Source organism: Teleopsis dalmanni, chromosome 1 (genome assembly GCF_002237135.1).
Source record: "Teleopsis dalmanni isolate 2A chromosome 1, ASM223713v2, whole genome shotgun sequence".
In the NCBI taxonomy this organism is placed as follows: domain Eukaryota; kingdom Metazoa; phylum Arthropoda; class Insecta; order Diptera; family Diopsidae; genus Teleopsis; species Teleopsis dalmanni.
Window position 1 is genome coordinate 207,693,325 of NC_051846.1, and position 20,335 is coordinate 207,713,659.

At 29.9% G+C, this 20,335-nt stretch overlaps 1 protein-coding gene across 3 annotated transcripts in view; it reads left to right on the forward strand.

Moving 5' to 3' along the window:
* The window catches only part of LOC119671591 (putative uncharacterized protein DDB_G0271606), a 54,967-nt gene that overhangs the window by 4,131 nt on the left and 30,501 nt on the right, over positions 1-20,335 (forward strand). For all 3 annotated transcript variants that reach the window (XM_038082292.1, XM_038082293.1, XM_038082294.1), the window contains exon 2: positions 9,397-9,422. The gene's annotated coding sequence lies outside the window, so the exon portion shown is untranslated. The remainder of the gene's footprint in view (positions 1-9,396; positions 9,423-20,335) is intronic.

Sequence of the window (20,335 nt, forward strand, 5' to 3'; positions counted from 1 at the left end):
GAAAGTATCTTAACGTACATAAACAATAGCATGCCGAACTGTTGCGATTCGAATCAAATCAAAACAAAAACAACAACGCAAGACCAGCAATGATCAATTTCGAAGCTTACAAACAACCCGCCGAACGCCGAATGGTTTCTGAAATTTCTATTTAATTCTATTGAAGAGTTGCGATAATTTATCCTTATGAGATTTGTTTTAGGTTATATGGATTTACATTTTCAGTACTTCTACTAAGTTCAACGGGAAGCTTCATGTCTAGAACGTTTTAAGTTCCACCTCAATATTATTGATCAGTTTTCTCAGACAACAACCTCACCGGTAAAATTTTCAGAAAACATTATTTATATTAAAGTTTTCGAAAAGTTCTTTTTTATTTTATCAGTAAGCTAATATCTTACAAATATATTTTCTTACAAAACAGTTATTTTTATAATCTACTTCTAAAACAAGCTAAATTAAAGTACTTTTTCTGATATAGTAGCTAAGACAATAATAATCACAGTACTCTCTCTTTTCCTGATGATAATGGTATGCATGCTTTCCATTTAAGAGTGGATAAAAGAAAAAAGAACTTTTTCAAAACTCCAATATAAATAATGTTTTCTAAAAACTTCACCTGAAAAGTTCTACTCTAAGAAAACTGAATAGTAATATTGCTTCACTGGAGTTGAGATAGAACTTGAATGAATCTACTACCTCAAAGCAGTAGAACACGAACTAAGAGATGCATATGTTTCTTGATATGTCTGGTAGGATATTTTCAAAACAAAGGCTGTATGAACTACCTAGAAAACGGAATTACTTATATATCCCAAAATTATGAAGTAACAGTTTTGACATGCACATTCTGTTCTTTAACAACTTTTTTCAGTCTAGTGTGATATACCGAACAAACATTATCTTAAAGACCAAAAGTCACTTAAGTGTTGCTCACATATTTCTTTTTATTGTTGCAAATTTCATATTAAAATATTTCTGATTAAGTTTGCATTTCTTGATGGTTCATGATGTTGGCTATAAGAAGAGCTTATACTCGTATCATCATAATTTTTATAAGGAATTTTTGCTGATCAGAAGGAACGTGAAATTGATACTTGAAGATATTTATTTATTTTGTTTCTGATGACGCGAAGTAATTTTCAATACTTGGGCAGTGGAACTATTAGAGTTCGACGCGTTAGTTTATTTAAATTAAATAAATATTAAATCAAACTATTCGTTGTTTTGTTACTTCAGTTTTAATATTAGCAGAGATACAGATAATTCATTCTAAAATAACTTCATTAGATATTCTTACTTTGATGGTTGATATGTGAAGTAAATTTTTTCTGATATTTCTCGGTGATTATTTTAAAACATTTTATGTATAATATTTTTGTAATTGAATTTTTCATATACCACGGACGATCATTAATCAAACTCTGAAGCGATCTACTTATTGTTGTTAGCGACAAACAAATGGAAATATATCACTAGAAATGAATAGTCTTAATCGAGTTTAACTTAAATTATTAACTAGTTTCTTAACGACACGTACAGATCTAATGCTATGTTCAGATTATTGTACTAGACTCAACGAATATGTCGAATGTTCGAATATGATTTCTATAAAAATCCGTACAAAATATAAAAAATTGCATAAAGGGTTTGATAATTGTACAAGATATAATTAATTCAACTCTAACTTAGTGAGGTTTTAAATATCACAACAAAACAGTGGATGTCATTTAGTCTAGATCTAACCAAATCATCTTAGAACTCATTTCTTAGAGACTGTATGTATATACAGAATTTAAATACATAGATTGTGGTTATATATCAGAAATATAATTTAGCTTAATACAACGCATAATAATTTCGTACATTTTTAAAGAATTTCTTCAGTTTTTTAAGTGCTGTATTGCGGTATGTATAGTGTGGGTTCAAATCCTACTATGGCTTGCTCTAGAAATATTCTTTAAACAAATCTTTTAAAACTGATTGTTGTTTTCGCCTCACGAATTGAGCTATAAACACTCCATAACTCCATAAAAGGAATCTTTCATGATTCTTATCATGTCACATCTTTATTTCAGTTCCATCTGGTACTGATTTCTATCAATATTCCGCTTCAGGAATAGATTTTCAAACACTCCATAACTTTGTAAAAGAGATCTCCGATAATTCTAATCATATTACATCATGATCATGGAATTTTTAATTTATTCTCTTTCTAACGCCAGAGTCGCATAATTCAATGCCTTGAACTCAAAGCTTTGAATTCAAAGTCTTGAAGTCAAAGCCTTGAATTATAAGATTCCATTCTTCTTCTTTTTAGTATCCGTTTTTCCTAGTGGGCCATAGGGCCGCAACGATTCTCTTAAACTGCAATCTGTTAGGTGCTTCTCTGCATATATTATTCCATGTATAGAGCGCTTCTGTCTATTCTCTTTCAATTGTTCTTCTCCAATTGAAAGCTGGTGCTCCAGGGCGTCTACTAGCTTGTGGGTTTCATGTCAAAGTTTGTCGTGAAATATATTTATTTGATCGTCGAATAGTGTGCCCTATCCAATTCCATTTTCGCATTTTTATTTCACTTACAGTAGCTTTCTGATTTGTTTGGAGCAAAAGTTCTGTATTTGATATGTGGCTAGGCCACCATTTTTCTTGGATTTTCGGCAGGCATTTATTTAATTTATTGATTCCATAAGAATCTATTATTATATTACTAAAGATATATCGCAATAACTTTAAATAACTTTTAACTTTAAAGAACTTAAGAATTTATTATAACTTATTTGCGCAATATGGAATTGCTAGAAAAATCGATTGTTCTTTATATGCCTTGATATAATATAAAAATTCTTATGATTTTACTCTTTTTATTATACCCGTATATGTGCAAATTTTTAATCTACCATGCCTGTCCGGTCGTGCAAATCATACCAAATCCAATCAATCGTAGCGGATATCTAATAAATCCAAAAACTATTTTTATCTGACGTTGAAGAAAAACCCAACATGACTGGTGGTGACGATTGTGACTTGGACGAAAGCAGTTTGAAGCTGCGTGCCGATCGCACCAGAGTGGCGATGAAGAAACGACCTTGTTAACTTAAAATTGGTCACTTTACGGCTTGGCAAATTAGCCAATTTGTGAAGAAACCGCTTTGCGTTTTGTTCCATTTCAAATTCAAATTTCATTTCAAATTTTTGCAAGACTGAATGCCCATTGACAAAAGTTGTTTATTTTCTTAAAAATAATAAAACATAAAAAGTATAATATTGTAAAATGACAAAATGAAAAAATTTTATGAATTTCTAATATAAAGCGGCATAAATTAGAATAAATAATTTTTGCCAAAAATATTTTTACTTAATAGTCAAAAAACAGCAGGTCAATATAATCTTTAAAATTTTTTATTATCATAAGATTTTTTTTATTAGTTAATATATGTAAACGTAGTGATGGAATATTTGTTGTTATGGACTCTAGTGTTACTATATTAAGGCTTTATAATAGTTAGCGTCGCCAAAGACTCGCCCACTCGTTTAACATATTTATTTACATTTGTAATTTAAATGTTAATATTAATAAATGATTTGATTAGTAAAAAATTCAGATTTTATAAAATTTTGTATAGATTAAACTTTGTGTTTTATTACTACTTAAACATAATTAAATTAATAAAATGATGTTTTTTTAAACGTGTAACTCTAAAACATGTAATAAATTAATAATGCTCTTAACATAAGTTATAAACACAATTATTAATTATTAATTATTGATATTATTCGTTCTTCAAAGGGAAGTGATATTAGTTAACCTTGCTACCATGAGAATACCAAACGTATGGGAACTATGAAGTTTTTTTTTAAATCACTACTGATATTTTTGGATATAATTTGTAGTAATTGCTACATTGAAGTTGTTTTAAGATTTACCAAAAATGAAGCTGTATGGCACCTTTTTTCTTGTAGTTCTTGTAGATTAGAAAGTAACTGAAATGGTTTTGAGGTCAAAAAATAGTTATTTGACTGAGGTTTCCCTCTTCATGTCTTCCGTTTTTTCGTTTTCGTTTCGTTTTGTTTTACTTTAATTTTGCAATCCAGTCTCCTATTATTTTCTCCCAAATCATATAAAAAATTGTGCAATATTTTAAGGTTTTTATGTTTAAATGCGGTCATGTTGCGCGTGATGCCCCGAAGGCATTTTATTGTTTGCTTCATTCTGTTAAATATATTTTTATATAAAACAACTAAAATTAACAAAATATATTTCTTTCGTTCACTTCAAATATATGAGAGACATTTATAAACTTCAAATTTTCTAATACAATATATTTTATTAAATTTGTTATTAATTACTAACATTAATTTATTACATTATGCAAATGAAGACAACACAATGGACTCGCTGCAATAATTCGGTTAAGTAAAAACTTGAAGTAAAAGCTAAAATAGCAAACCAATTATGATCATTAAGAAAAACTAATATAATAACAATTATTACTTAATAAAATAACAACAATAAGTAATTGTCAATTTAACAAACTTTATTTTATAAAATATTTTGTTTTAATAATTAAAATGGTGTAATACATCCATCCAGTTAATGCCATGTTTTGGGATAGCAGTTTTTGGTTAGCCAAATTATTTATTTGTCTTAACAAATCACTAAAACTACTATGAGTATAGCCATGGGGTAGGGGCGTCAATACGACAAAGATTCATATAAATAACAATATATTATTTCGTTATAAAAGTGAACCTGGGGGGTCATTGCGTTAATCTCCCCCGGCTATGCCCATGGTAACTATTACAAAAGTCATTTCTATCATGCTGTTAAGTGCTTCACTAATAGTTCCTCAAGAAATTATTTCACTAATGTAATAAGTAATCTTGTTATTGTGGGTTGTAAGAGATTGATTAGAAAAATAAATAATTATTCAAGTTTATAATAAAATAATAAGCTAAGTTCAGGAATTATTAATATTACATTTAGTTAAACTTATAGAATTAAATTTTTAAAAAATATACCTCAAAAAAATACTCATGTTCTATACATCTAATACTAATCTGCCGTCTAATGAAATTATTATCTGGAATTAGATAACAGTTCTGTACTCCAAAAAGAAGTAAAAAATATAAATAACATCTGATTTATACACATCTGTATAAAAATAATTGAAATAATTGTGTTTATTCTTAATCAGATGAATTCTTGGGTTAATAGCTATATCAAATATCGTTTAATAACCACCATAATTTCTATTTGAAAACATATATTGGTTAAATATTCTATTTGTAATTTTTGGCATTAAGTGTCACTTGATTAAAAGGTAAAAAAATTTTTACTTTTACAATTTGCTCACTAATACTCTCTCTTCTATTTGAAATGGATTTTTTGTCATAGGACATAAGATTCTGATATAAGAATAATTTATATCAGGGCTGTCCAAAGCACAGTTCACGAGCTACATGCGCCCCACGACATGCTTCTCATCTACACAAATTTTGCTTTGATACATTATTTTATTTTTATGGTATCCAAAAAAAAATTAATTGAAATGAATAATTAATAAAACTAAATTTAAGTTTATCGCCGTATTATTATTTTTCTCCATGGATGGATGTACTTGTTTTTGCGGCCCTCCAATCTGTACAAAGACTTGTGTTGACCTGCGAACGTCTCTGGTCTGGACTGCCCAGAAAAATTATGATACTAGCTGAGAAGTTAGTTACTTTTCTTGACCATTTAAAAAGCATTTTTATGATATGAAATTAATAACACAAGTTTTAATAAATTAAAAAAAAAACTACTTCATATTCGAGTGTAGCGTGTAAAAGGTATGCAAAATTAGACAAAATAATATTTGGCAGCTCCCACACGTCTTTCAGTACATCACTGCCGTCCATATTCGCTCAGATATATTCAAATTAAGTCAACAATTATGCGGGTTTTATAAATAAATTGAGTTCATATCAAATCCAAACGATCTCCATCTCGAGAAACTATTGAATACTTTGATTTCCGGCATTTTTTCCTTCGTCGTCAAATTAATGCATTTCGTAGATGTTACGAATTCAGAGAAGATTTTTAACAATAATTGACAATATTTTACTTTGATTATTACTTGAACTGTCTACGGTTTTGTCAAGTTGACAAAACAGACAATGTGCTTGTCTGTTTCGCTTCGGAGGAGTACAAAGCCCAGTGGTTTAAGTTGTAAGCTCAGCTTGACTGCACTCATCTACGAATGTGAATGCGGATTGTACACATTTTAATCTAGATCAGAGTGTTCAGATAAGTTCAGAGGGTGCCACCCACGCTCCGAGCTGCTTTTATAGGCTCATACAAATTTATGAGTTTAGGTGTACAATAATTTCATTTCCAAAGATTTTTATTCAATATTTACTTTTGTGTATGGTATGAGTTCGGTATAAATTGGTAGCAATTTAAAGTCAAAAACAATAACAATAAATTAAAATAAAACAATACCAACATAAATACTTTTACATTCTATTGAATTTATTTGAAAACTAAAACGAAAAAAAAAAAATAAACATACAAGGTGAAGTGCGGAAAAAATTAAAATTTAATGTTAAGTATTTTATTTATTTTTGGTTACTTATCTTAACTTTTAACTTTTAACAAATGACATCATTCCAAATTTAAACCAAATTTAAACTTAAAGACTTTAATAATTTTTAAGGTTCAAACAAGTAACATAATTTGTTGGCAATTTTTGAATACTTGAGCACTGTTGTCACTTGAGGTTTTATTTAAATTATTTTTTTTTTCGACAAACATAAATGTTCATAAATATTTCAATATTTTGTTTAACTGAAATATATTAAATGTTGTTTAAAATAAATAATAAATTTTTTTTAATTTGCAATTATTGTGCAAATTTATTTGGCAGGAAATTATTGTTATATTTTTCAATTCTACAAACTACAATTTTGCTATTTTTTTCTTAGTTTGCATTGAATTATTTCATTTTTTATGAGAAAGATTTGTCTGCAAATGTCAATAAATTATTTGCAAACCACAAATTTGTGACAGTCTAAGTACTTAAAGGCCACAGAAGTGGTACGTACAAAAAACTAATTTGCATTATTTTTGTTTAATTTATTACCTAATGTTGTGAATATTTAATTATATTTTTCAACTCGCTTCTAGTTGAAATTTCTATTTTTAAGAAGCACAAATACTTATTTTAATTTTAAAGAGTATGATCACATGAAGTTATGCCAACTGACTACTGGCTACTTTTAAGAGCTACTGTTGTATCATGTAAGTGTTACTCTAGTCTGTCATTGCTCGGTTCTCAGCAGAAGATTCACATCCAATTTGGGGTCTCCATTCAACAAATGTCTGTCTGATATCTTAATTATAAGAAACAAACAGAGTATCAGCTTTATTAAAATATTTTCCAGATCTTAGATATGGTAGTCCGGGAATACACTTGTAACACCAAAATGACCCATGTCTTTGGAAAGAGCGGCTGCCATTTAAATATATCCTAGGGATAGGCTGTAAACTCTAGAGGACGCTTGCAGGCAGCGGATAGCGGAAGCCTTTCCCGTTATCGCGTGGCAGGAGAGAAATAAAATACCTCCCGCGACCCAAACAATCGGAAAAAGGTCACTGCCTTAAAAACCTCTACCCGCAAGCTACCCACTGGATATTTTGGTCGTAGGTTGCGAATAGAGTTGCATGTTTAGACAGGAGTCTGTAAAAAGGATGGCGACGGAGGAACCGTAACTGGTCAACGACAGCGCAGTATACCATCAAAAGGAGTACTGTCGAAATATTTTCTGTGGGTTTTGAAGCAACAGTTGGCAAGGGTTTATATAATATTTAATAATAAAATATTAATAGTAAATAAACAAATTTAGATTACTTGCAATGTTATCGATATATTTTTAACTCCAGTGATTTATCACTTTTTTGATAATTTTCTTTTACATATTTTTAAGATTTCACAGTCGAGTATCTAGTATCGTGTGATAGGAATTTTGATTATATGCCTTAGCAAACAGATTACGTGTGTTTTATATAGGATATAATGTAGCTTTAAATATAATATAATTCACGAATAGCATTAATATAACATTAAAAATAAAATCAATTTTAAAAATTAATTATCCCCATACGATTATGGGTTTAATTTTAATGAATTTAGTTATTATCCAATTGCTTAGTATAATATTTGTTCCGAAAGAAGATAAAGATTACCTTATTGTGCATAAATTTGTCTTTATTTTCTGTCGTGTACACTTCGTAAAGGTATTAGAATAATAAATATCAATATATTTGACATAAAAATTTGATATACCAGTTCATATGAAATTTTGATTTAGCACACTCGATTTCGATGTTTAAGAGTAGGGCTGTCTAAAGCACGGTCCGCGGGCCACATGTGCCTTCGGCCAATGTTTGTGCGGCCCGCGACATGCATTTAATCTGCTACAATTACGCAAATTTTCTTTTGGTGTACTGGGTAAACTACGATTTTTTATTCTTATGGTATAACATACAAATAAATTTCAATTAATAAATTAATAAAACTAAATTTAACATTATAACCGCATTTTTATTTTTGTTAAAAACAACTATGAACAACTATGAGGTCCGCAGAAACAAATACATGTTTCTGCGGACCTCCAAACTATATAGTAATTTGTATTGGCCCACGGTCCCATCTAGTCTGAATAGCCCTATTTAAGAGTATAAGAATATAAGCTTGACATTATTAATCCACATATGATGCAAAATTGAAAAGCAATATTAAGCTATTCTACGCAAATGTCTTTATATGTGTGAAGTTTGAGTATTATTCGAGTATTACATATGTATATAGTATGTCGTAGTATGAATTCAAATAAATGTGTATTATTGATTCTTATAAATAGAATTAAATATATAAAAACCAAATTAGTATAACCGAGCTGTATTCATATTTCTAAAGTGACACTTTGATAGCCAAGTATGTTCGTGTAATATTAATAGATTTTTAATACACGTACAATTAAGTTATGATAATAATAATTATTATAAAATGTAATAAGAGTAATATGAATTATATTATGCCAGGCCACAACTCGATTTTTGATGCAAATATATTTACTTAAATATTTTGTTAAGCTTAGAATATCTTTACAGCTTCAACGATACTGCAGCGATTTTAATTTTAATGATATATGCAAACCCACTGATCATGCCGGCGCAATTTGCAAAACCGGCGTTATTAAATATTTATTTGTTGACTTTTTGTTCGCAAATTATTTTTTAAATATGCAAATATTTTTCCACTCAAATTGTTTGTTAAATGCTAATTAAAAGTAATTAATTGCTTATTATAGTATTTAAGCAATAATAGCTTATTTTCTGCTTTATCTTTTCAGATACAATTCCATTTTCACTACTTTTGGTGAGTATTTCGTTCAGATTTCGTAATTAAATATCATTTAAAAAATATATATAAATAATATAACATAGTCGTTATCGGTTAATTAAATGTCTTATTATTGTATTTAAAAAATATGTTGTACGTAACTGTGGTGAATTTATTATATTTGCTCCTTTAATATTCCGTAAACGTAATTTTTCATTCACATTTTTCTGCGTTCCTATGCTTTTATATATACCATATGAGCATTAACGCATACTTATGTATGTGTTGTATCTTATATTTTATATCTTATAAATATTTTATAGCATCCGTTACAAAATGCAAAAAATTCTACAAGTTTTTTTTTGTATTAAATTTTTTCATAATTATTTTTATAATTGCTGTCTATGGCAGAAATGTTTGAGGAACGTTTGGCTTTTATATACTTTACTGCACTGCATTTAGTTTATGAAATGTTTTGTTAATTTATTATAAAAATAATACTGTACTATGTACTATGCAGTAGCGAAGATTAACGATCTCTGCTTTATGCTTTTGAAAGGTTAAATTTTTTAATAATATTTGTAATTAAAATGATTTATATGCTGCACGTATTATTCAAATGGAACACAATTTTTTAATTTAATTCATTAATAATAAATAAATAATAATTCATGAATCAATATTATGAATTAGAAAAACTTGCAAACTTTATAAAATTTTGACATTTGTACGATATATTGTCAATTTAGCATCTAGCATATGTATCTCTTTTATGTAATATATACCGAAATATATATCATATATATCAGCCGAAATTCCAAACTATCACTTGACAATAAGCTGCTTATATACAAATCTGTACTAAAACCTATATGGAGTTATGGGGCCCAATTATGGGGTACTGCAGCAGACTCAAACCTGGCAATTATCGAGCGTTTCCAATCTAAAACATTACGAATGATCACAAATGCACCTTGGTATATAACGAATGAACAGTTGCATAAACAATTACATGTTCGGACAATCAAGGAAGAAATAGCCAGTATTTTAAAGAATTACGGTCATCGCATATATATGCACCCAAACCCGCTGGTTACACACCTGATGTCCCCTTCCAACACGTTTACAAGACTGAGAAGGAAAACATCGAGAGATATTTTAGATATGTATATATAGATCACACAATGTTATTTAAAATATATATGGATATGTCACTGGCCATAGTCCATACGTGCCTTTCTTTTTTTTTAGATAGTAATAACTATTATTACGATTTATAATTATATATATTACTTATTGTCATTCATACCTGACAGATTGTAATAAAATAAATGGATTTAAAAAAAAAAATATATACATTATACATAGAATTGGGAACACTTTTTCGTTTTGCGAATTTTAAATTCTTCTTAAGTTCAAAGCAGCCGCTAGGCATCTTAAACTTACATTAAAATTCTGCAAAAACGCTTGGGAAGACATATCAAACCAATGTCATGGCATACTTGACTTTTGTGTTATCCATCAGTGTCCAATCCAATTCAATCAAAGGTTTTTCTCATATATTGAATTTAATGTAGTTCATTTGTTGTTGTTTTAAAATGAAAATGGAGTATATGGAGTGTATAATTCTTTTATAATATGAGTTCGAAGAGAGAAAAGAAAAAGTCGTTAACAGTACGATTATTAATAAGAAAACTTTAGATAATTTTCAAGATATAGAATCATTTACAATTTTCAAACTGCAGAACTCATCAGTAATATCTTTTCTTCTAATTCTTTCATTTCGTTCATGAAATCATTAAAATCCATAATGATTTCCAAAAGTTTATAAAGATCATTTGAACGCTAAATCGGAATAACTCTCATTCATTGACATTTTTATGTATTTTATCGATACTGTCAGAAATTTTTTCGTCTCTGTAGTTCAGTTTTCGTATCACGTTGACTCAACGTATAATAGAAAAAGGTAGTTGTTATTCTATTAGTACAGCAATCTCAAATCAGATCTATTCATCATTTGCTTTTATTCCGCAAGTTTCGTTTGTCCTTGTGCTTTTATTTCTTCGCATCACTGCCCTCTATTTGCTATTGTTATGATACTGATTTTTTTCATCAGTTTTTTCAGACTAAGATCGACCTTTATGCCAAGTGTTTACGACTTATAAACTGCTTTTAACTGTTTTCTTGGGCCACGATAAGCTTTCTGTTTTCTCTGTAATGAAGAGATGTGTTCTGTTGGAGAACCTTCTCCCAGTTTTGATAACCGCTTGATATTATTGGCCCACTTTCTGTTTCCTTTTTTGAACCATTTTTGTAACCTGCAGATGCCAACTATGTTGCCAACTATGTTGACCATAGCAGTATGTTCGTTACCTGTGTAACGAAGTAGTTAAACTCCTCGTCTCTTAGAGTATAATGTAGTTTAGAATAATGCCTTTGTTTTTATGTACTTATTGTATCTTCTGATTTGCCTGGATAATATAGTAGTTACTCTTCTTTCTCGTATTTTACGGTATAATGTAACCGAGATCATTATCTGTATCAGGAACTATGATATCTGATGGTTATAATGTCTCCTTTTCTATGTGATTATTGGTTAAAATATTACATTAGCGTGGACTTACTTTCAGATCTGCATTTTCTGTGTTTAGTATATTTTAATGAATTGGTGAGGATATTTTCTTTTTATAAGGCGGTCGAAATGTCATTTGTTGGTTTAAGTGTTGTATCTTTCATGAATACCGTGCTATATACTATATCTTAGTATTCAGATATGAAGTTTTCAGAAAAATTATTTTAACGAACTATTAATTCTGAAATTCTCAACAGAGTGAACAAATTTAATAGAAGTACTTATTTAACATTTTTTTTATATAAGTGGATATATTTAAAATGAATATATTTTTAAATAATTTACATAAGCTTTAATCAGTATAAATAAATCCAGTTAATACATAGGTAGATTTTGTAAATTATTAAAAAACTTTTCTTCTGCAAATTTTTAACATTTTTATTCGTCATTTAACCAAATAAATTAATAATGAAAATGGCACCGAATTCCGTTGAAAAAGTGCCAAGGATTTATTCTAATTCCTTCAAACCGCTTTTTCCATGCCAAACTGCAAATAAATTTTCTTTCAAGTGTCACAGATATTCATATGCACGCATCAGGCCTTCTAGATCTGCACATGCTGTTTAGTATAGATATGGAAAACCTACTTTACTAACCTGCATTAAGAAAACTGTGAAAAACTTCTACAACAGTTCGATTTACACACACGTTACATATTTTATTTTTTAGGCGATTCTTTAGTAAAAAAAGATATTAACATGTAGTTTAGCGATCTACAAATAAACCTGAAACCACACATTGCAGAACCATGGACTGTGTCACATAGCATAAAATATGCAAAACAAAACAGTACAAAACGTGGCTTCAAACGAGCTTCAAAGACAAAAAAAGACAAAAAAGACAGAAAGCATAGACTCACAACGAGGACGTGATGTTCAGTCATAGATAAATTACCAAAGTTACAGAGAATATGCGCCTGCGCACACAACTCAAAACAGAAAAACAAAAGTCACAGTCACAGTCAAAGTCACAAACGCAAGTTCAGACGCAATCCACTGCGACGGCAATGGCTAGCAACCCAACTAGCCAAAGTCGTGGAAGATGCCAGATCGAAAAGCGCTGCTTTATGCGAGTATTCGTTTATTTATGTTACGGCTTATGAACGTGTTCGAGAAAAATCACACACGTCGTCGTTGATAAGAAACCGGCCACACTGCGAGAAAACGTTTGCTGCTGGTGACAGCTTTAGTGTTGAAAGGAGAACGTACGGCAACATAAAGGCGAGCGCAGAAGCAGTAAACTGATCCAAAAGTCATAAAATATGTAGAAAATATATAAATCTGTATAAATATTTAATAGCGAAGAAACGTAAAGAACAGACTCCGTCGCAGTTCTCATAGATGCCACAGTTGCTGTCTCGCAGCGGTTTAAGTTGTAGTTGTAAAAGATACTTTATGCGTAGCTAACGGATGTGAGCGCAGTTCTAGCATTTTTTCTTTCCCGACTTACTCGTATCTTGTTTTTGTTTTATGGGCTAGTAAAAAATGATGTTAGTTGCCGTGAATAGCAGCAGTTGGTTATGTTGTTTGTACTTACAAGTTGTTCGGAGAGAAACACAAGTGCAATAAGCAGAAAAACTCCGCAAGTGCATTTAACAACCTTGAGTTAATTGAAGAAGGTCAGTGACAAAATATGCAAGTACCCGTACTTGCAGATACTTGTTTACTCTACACCCGTTTTAGTAACAGAAGTGTGTCTTCTGTGGCTACAGAATTGGTGAAATTTTATTTCAGACTTTAAAATTAAGGGCAAGTAAAGCAAGTGTAGTAATATTTATAAATATTTTTTGTTAAAAGATTCTTTTGTTTAGTTTTTATTGTTTGCTTATATGCATTACTTTGCAACCAAAATTGAATAATTAATTCAATAGATCATTGTGTTTCAAAAAATTAAATAACATGAAATAAACTGTTGAACAAGTAAGTAACATTAAGAGCTCTATCATGGAAGATATGAAGAATCTTTCTTCGAAGTATTATTGAAGATCAATTAACGAGCGATATAATCTAGTTTAAGTGAACGACAATTTGACTTTTATACTGGTCAAGTAGAACTCTAGATTTAATTCGCAAGAACATCATAAATGTTCGAAGATTAGCTAATACATAGTATACATATATAGATTAAATTTAATAGATAGTATATTAAATTGTAATTTTGTTATCAAGTTATAGTTGTGCATCCCTGCTTTTCCAGGAAAGAGAGCATCCCTGCTAACGAACAAGCAGGGAAAGGAACAAAGAGTTCGCAGATAGTGTGAAGTTGAGAAACAAGCTGTTAATATTCTTAAAAACACTGCTATAATCCTGGAGATTAAAATGTTGTTATATTTTATGCTCAGTTAGTCAGGAATCAGTCAGTCAATTCACTTTTCAATCACTTATGTATTAGTTGGTTAGGTTAGGTGATGGTTAGGTTGGTTAGGTGATTAATACATGTAAAAATTTGTTTTGGATTGCTCAGTTGAAAAAATACGGCTTATCATCGACACCATCTTCGAGATATGGTTCGATTACGGTCTTTAAACATACATATTATTGAACAAATAAGAAAAATTGTCTTTAAAAACATTTCGCAAACATGATTTGAAGCCAGGATGTATCCCATGTCGTGCATAGCGTCTGTCTTTAAGTAAAAATATATATTTGTAGAGTAGTTGTTATTCAGTATGTCTTTATCAGTTTCCCTTTACTGCAAAATGTTGTCGTCGTTTTTTGTGTAATTGTCTGGAGATGCAGATGCTGTTCGTGAATAATCTTGAAGACAATGTCTTTAAATAAAATTCGGGTAACTTAATCCACGCAATCAAGAATAGTTCATTGACACACATTTTGAACTCCCGAAATTCATCAATCCATTAAGATTAATCCTGAAATATTAATCCAGCATAAATAATAAAATATGCATAAATCTAATATAAACAATTATGAGTAGTTATTAAAACGTAAAGGTATTTAGAATTACAGAAATTGGTTATGCTTTTGAATGGTTCAGATACGCTATTTTTTTATCAGTTTTGAGGATAACTACTTAATTTAGTTTTTATAATATTATTGTTTAATTCATAATTTTATGATTTTTTTGTTTATTTATTTTTAGTGCAGAAGAAATTTTCAAAGTAACGAAGGTTAACCTCTAAAACGATAGCTAAGTGTAACTCATTCAGGGGTTTAATAAAAGTTAATTACTTATGAAATTAAAGTTCCGAAAGCATGAAAAGTAAATAATTAAAGAATTACTGAAACCAAATACTATAAAAACAATATGTGTTTTCTAGCAAAAAGTGAAAAATAATTGAAAAATATTCAGCTATTTTCACCGATAAATTTAAGCAATTTCCAACACTTTCTCAATAATGTAGATATTTAATTGTAATTCATTAAGATTTGCATTGCAGCTGAAGCGAGCAATGAGCTCGCAAGATTCAAAGAAATGTTGCAACACAAAATTGATTTAAATTAGAAACGCCAACAACGGCAACAACGCCAACAACATCAACAACACCAACAACACCAGTAGGAGAAGCAATAGTTGCTGTACACATCAATAGGAGTAAGAAGTGCTAAATGCGTTGGATATGCGATTTCAATGGCAACTTTAATTGGCTTGGCTAGTTTGCTTAGCATTTGCATCTACGAGTATAACGCCTTGCAAAGCTCCTGCCAGTGAGTGTGTATCCAAATTTGTAAATGCAAATGCAAATGTAAATGTGCATTACAAATGCAATTTTGGTGCAACGAATTTCCACTCGTTTGCATATAATTTCTCTTTTCTGTGGAAATTAATTCAAAATGTAGAAAATATTTTCAGTACCATTAAATTCATTAGCTTGCAACTGTTGCTTGTGTAATAATTTAAATATATAACATCGGGCAATTAACTTAGCTACGGATAAATTGCATTGATTGCAATGTTGTGATTTTTCCTTAAAATATTTTCTTTTCCATTAAAAATTTGCGATCCGTTTTCTTGTTAACAAGGCAAGTATCGCTCAACGACCGCTCCGGTTTCAGCTCCGGTTGTTGGTGCTGTGTAGTTATTTGCTTAATTCATCTACAATATCGCTTAATACCGGAAACGAAAATACTTTAAAGATATAATTTAATTGAAAATAAATGTTAATTTCCAATATTATTTTAAATGTGTTTATTAACGCTTTTCCTCACAGCTTTGCTTTATCGCAACATATTTTCTTTCGTTTATAAATTATTAATAATGATAACAATTATTGTTGTTATTCATCCGCTATTTTTCTGAAAATCGTTTCCAATAAATTTATAAGGAAAAGTAACTGTAGTTTTATTACTACGTTTTCCTCATTTTTATACACAAACTATTTAGTGCAGTTTTTTTCCTAACGATAGATGGATTCAGCAAGTCCAAAAATCCAGCTACTTCCGAATCACAAAGAAATCTATTGTTAGTTTAAAAACTTAAACGAAGCGCAACTGATTTTAATATCTGTGCGTTCTGCTGCGAAATAAAATTTATTAACATTTTTTATGCGAATCTATTTACTTTTTCTTTCGCAGTTTTCAATGAAAGCTCGTTGATTACAAGAGCAGAACGATTTTAATTTTCGATTTTACTAGACTTTTTCGTCCGAGACTCTACACTGGTACTCTATGGTTTGCTAATGAAAGTATCTGAACCTTGAAACAATTTTTTGTTTTCTGCTCATTACTAATTATTTTTGTGGTTTTCGATGTTCTAAGTTAAATTTGTATTTCATGCCTTTTTAAAGTACATATTTTGCAAGTTATGCTGACTACAGCAGTTTCTTTCACAGTAACTAATCGCATTTTAATTGTGCCTCCATAGAAATCATAGAAATCTTATTTAAATCTCTTAAAATCTTTTAGTAATTGAAGTTGAAGTCATAGCGAAAGAATTTGTAATTCTATTTTAGACTTAAAATTCTAAATAATAAATCTCACAATTGCTGCTTGGTTGCCTACGATGACCTATTTGCCCTTGTCGAAACAGAAAGTCTATAAAACTCTTAAGTATACAATTTTATTTCTATCTGTAATATGTTAAACTTTTTTTAAAAATGCTTAGCTTTTTTTATTCTCAGAAAATTTTACTTTGAAATAATTTCTTAGTTTTCTAGTTTAGTAATTATTTCAATTTATTTGCAAAAGTCAAGTAAAATTTAAGAAGACAAAAGCATTTTATATATAAATAACATAATACATCATCGTTATCATTGACACTACAAAAAATATTAAGTCTAGCTGTTATTATTCCAGACGATTCTACCAGACACTTCATTTTTCCTTCTTTCGTTGTTCTTGCACTGCATTATCTTTGTTCCGCCTGTTTTATATGAGCAAAGTATTGTAGTATAACTGTGTTAGGTCTGTTGATAATGTCAATGTCGATGTCAATATCCGGTTGGAATTGGTGACGATAGTTCTATTCGATAAAGTAACAGACTCTCCAAAGGATTTTTGTACAACTGTTTTGGATCTCTCGATAATGTCAATATCCATGTTAATATCTGGTTGGAATTAGTGATTATACATCAGTTCGCGGTAAAGTAGCAGATTCTCCAAAGGATTTTTGTACAACTGTTTTGGATCTGTTGACAATGTCAATGGCGATGTCAATATCTAGTTAGAATTGGTGACGATAGTTTTATTCGGTAAAGTAACAGATCCTCCAATGGTTTTTTCCAACGTTGGTCAAAACATCTCCTTGTCCGAATTTAATGAACTTAATGCTAAATGATTTGAATACCACAATTTTATTTGCTTTGTTACGGTAGTCCTGTCCACTTATTACGTTTGCGGTATGCTCTTATGATTTTGTATATAAAATATAAGTGGGTTGTATAGCTAAATATGAAGTTGTCAAAATAAATTATTGACAAGCTGTTGGCTTGCACCATGCACCATGAAATGCATTCCTATTTGATTTTATTAAGAAAATTAAAAAACCAAACATGCAATAAAAACTAATATAGCCTCAGTGTATGGACATAAAATCCAATTGGCCTAATATCCTGCATTCAAAAACATTTTCGATATCAATTAAGCTGCCACATTTCAACTTGAACCAATTAAAGTGAATTGCAAACATTTTTTATAAAAGCAGAAATGAAATCAATTAAACGGGCTTAAAATAAAAGTTGATATGCAAAAATTCATAAAAGTAAAAATAAAAAATATCAGGCACACTTCAATAAAAAACGCTTTCACTTTCCACACGTAGCGGCTGAAAATGATAAGTGCTGCGTTGTGGCATGCAACTCATGATACTTCAGACACAGCGTGAATTTGATATCCCAAGCCGATGGGCGTCTATATGATATGTCAGTGAAGTGTGCACCCTCATCGGGCACCCAAATAAATCCAATTCCATTTATTTATTTTTTTGTAGTTATCAGTATTGTGGAAAAATGATTAAAAAGCAACAGATATATTTGATTAATGCAACCAGCAGCACAAGTTGCGGCCGCATGAACCGCATCAGCCACATAAAATCAAAGAAATTATAAAAAAGTAAAGAAAACTATATGAATATAAAAAAAGTAGAAGTACTTTGGCACGCACAGATGCCATGCACGACCTACTTACTAAGCGTTATTTTTTCTCTTATAATTTTTATTTTTAGGTTACCCGCAAAGCACAGTTTTACTTCACTCATAACTCATAAAGATGGCACACTATGAGGCCCGCAGTTATCTGCCATAAGTCGAAGTCGAAGTCGAAGTTGAAGTTGAAGTCAAGTGATAAAAATACTTTTATTTTTCTACTTGAGATGCGGATGCGATGCAGCATACACAAAATTAGTCTATTAAGTATAATTTATAAACATTTTTAGGCTTGTATGTTGTCACTTAAATGACTCTGACACTCTAAGAAATTAAAAGGGCACAATTGCTGACATAAGCAACAGAAGACTTAAGCAACAAACTTGCGCCGCTAGTTTGCAACACTGAAGCAAGAGATTGAAATTTCAACTTGTTGATTTAAGTTTATTTATTTTCCAGTTCAACACTGCAGTGACGAAAGTCAAATTTAAAAATAAGAGAGAGAAAAAAAATAATAGTAATCAAAAAATAAAACCAATTAAAAAACATAAAAATGCGTGAAAAGTATAGAAAATATGTTGCCGTTACTGTTGCTGCTGCCTGTAATCAAATCTAATTTGCCGTTTAAGATGTTATCATTGCTAATAATGTTACTGCAGCTTCCAAATCACCATAATGGAAATGCCAAGCTATGCTATGGTATATGGTATATCAATCGCACAGGTTACACATTGAGCCATCAATGCATTTACGGTTGGTTGCGGATGTATTGATTGCTTCAATGGCACGCATAACTCCAAATCAGCTGTTGACTGTCTATCCATATGCCAGTGCAAGTTAGATACGCTTTATTTCATCATAGCTATTGCATTGTGCTTGGTTAAGTCACACGCATACCAGAGACGTTTTTTCTATTAAACTTTGAATTTTTTATACTTCGAGTTCGTTTATTATTTATTTAACATTTTCAAATAACAAATTTGAAAATCAGCTGCATTATTTATGCATCTTTGTGGATTTTGTGTTGCCTGTCAAAAGAGTTGTTGCAATTAAGTGCAGCTTTTGTTGCTGCCTCGGCTGATAATGAAGCTGAAAGATACTTTCGTGGTGATTAAAAAAATCTTTCAATTTTATCCATGCGTGAATTAATTTAAATTGCATAAGGAAATATTTTATGCAAATCTTATCTTAATTTCTATAAAAAAAAATTTTATTGAGCAAAAATGCATGAAGGTCGCTGTTACGCATTAACGAACATTAAAATAATCAATGCATTGCATTAATTACGTCATTGCTTTTAAAGTTATTGACTTAAAGTTACGACGACACTTTCATGATGTAATCAAAACTGAAAGCATTACTTCTTTGAATGAGATGAAATATATTTTATATTGAAATCAATGAGATATCAACTAATATTTGTCGTTTACAGAGTTTTTTGTAGAGATTCCAAAATATCTAAAGTGCATGAGTAGTAGATTCATGCTGAATTCATAATCTTTCATTAATTTTCACTAATTTTTTAATTTTTTAAAAACAAACACTAATTACAAGGCAATAGTGATATTAGTTGCAAAGTTTAAATATATTAAATATATTAGTTTAAATATATAATCAAATATCTTTTATAATATAAGCATAAATAATTTTATATATAGCACAAGAGTTGGAGTGTAGTCCACTTTATGAACTTGTGGTAATATAAATTCTATTATATATGCAATTTAGCTTCACAATTCGGGCAGATTTAAAAGCAATTTTAATGGTCTATATCTTGTT